This window comes from Plasmopara halstedii (genome assembly GCF_900000015.1).
Source record: "Plasmopara halstedii genome assembly, contig: Scaffold_555, whole genome shotgun sequence".
NCBI lineage: Eukaryota > Oomycota > Peronosporomycetes > Peronosporales > Peronosporaceae > Plasmopara > Plasmopara halstedii.
Window position 1 is genome coordinate 1,014,190 of NW_020187475.1, and position 1,084 is coordinate 1,015,273.

The window sequence follows — 1,084 nt, forward strand, 5'->3', positions numbered from 1 at the left end:
TTACCCATGTGGTGATAATTATGTTAAACAAAATTCACCTTAATGTTAAGAGGTGAACGAAATCAGAAAAAGTGATTCTTTTGAGTGGCTTTTATTTTGTGAAGTACGGTACATGTATTGTCATTAAAATTATACCAAAAAAGTAGCCAACAACGCATTACAAAATTGATAACATCAAAAAATCAGTATCTGAAACTAGTGACAACATGTCTTCCCACTGTCCAGAGAGACAGACAAAGTATTGTGCAAGCATCGCGGGTCGAGGTTTGTTCTCGAGAAGAAGCCTTTGCGTCACCAACTGGATTTATAATGGTTGGAAGTAGTATTTCATGCCTGGATGTGCTAGCTTGGTATAATTTGCCCCTATTGACACATTCACTTCTCATTTGCAGTAAAGTACTCTATTAAATTCAGATTTCTTTCCCGAAATTTCATGTAGTTGACTGGCTGCTGGCCCTGCAAATAAACATAACACTCAGCTCTAAACTTTGATTTGTGTAATGCGCCAGGTACCCATACACATGTTATGTGGACCGCATACTATGTGTGTAGAGGGGCTGCCGTAGCTTCGCGCTTCGAGAAAGCGTAACTTAGCTCACCGACCTTTCGTTCTATACTTAGAACAACAACGAGTTTAGTGGATCGCAATCCGCTTACTCCAAGAGTAATTATTGCCTTAAGCCAAGGCTAATTATTCTTCCGTTTAAAATTCAAAACTGATCTTTATTTATTTTTATCTGCGGCAAAGACCCTAAATTTTTAGATTTTCCAAAATATATATGGTAAAATCTAAATACATGCATAACTACTGGCTACCCAGCCACATACCGTATTCTTGTTTGGATGCAGTCGCACCATGCCCATCTCGTGTGACTCACACCCCTGTTACCAGGGTACGTGTAACCCCGTTACATTTTCCTTTATTAAGATTGAGAAAATTTACAGTTCCGAAACGAGGCTCGCGTGTCCGCTAGTCAGTGCGACTTGGTTCGTTGGAATAAAACAACTTCCGTGCTAAATGAGCCATGTGTCAACGACACTGAAGTCACCAAGTCTCGCTGGTTCTGACAGCGCACACGGGCAG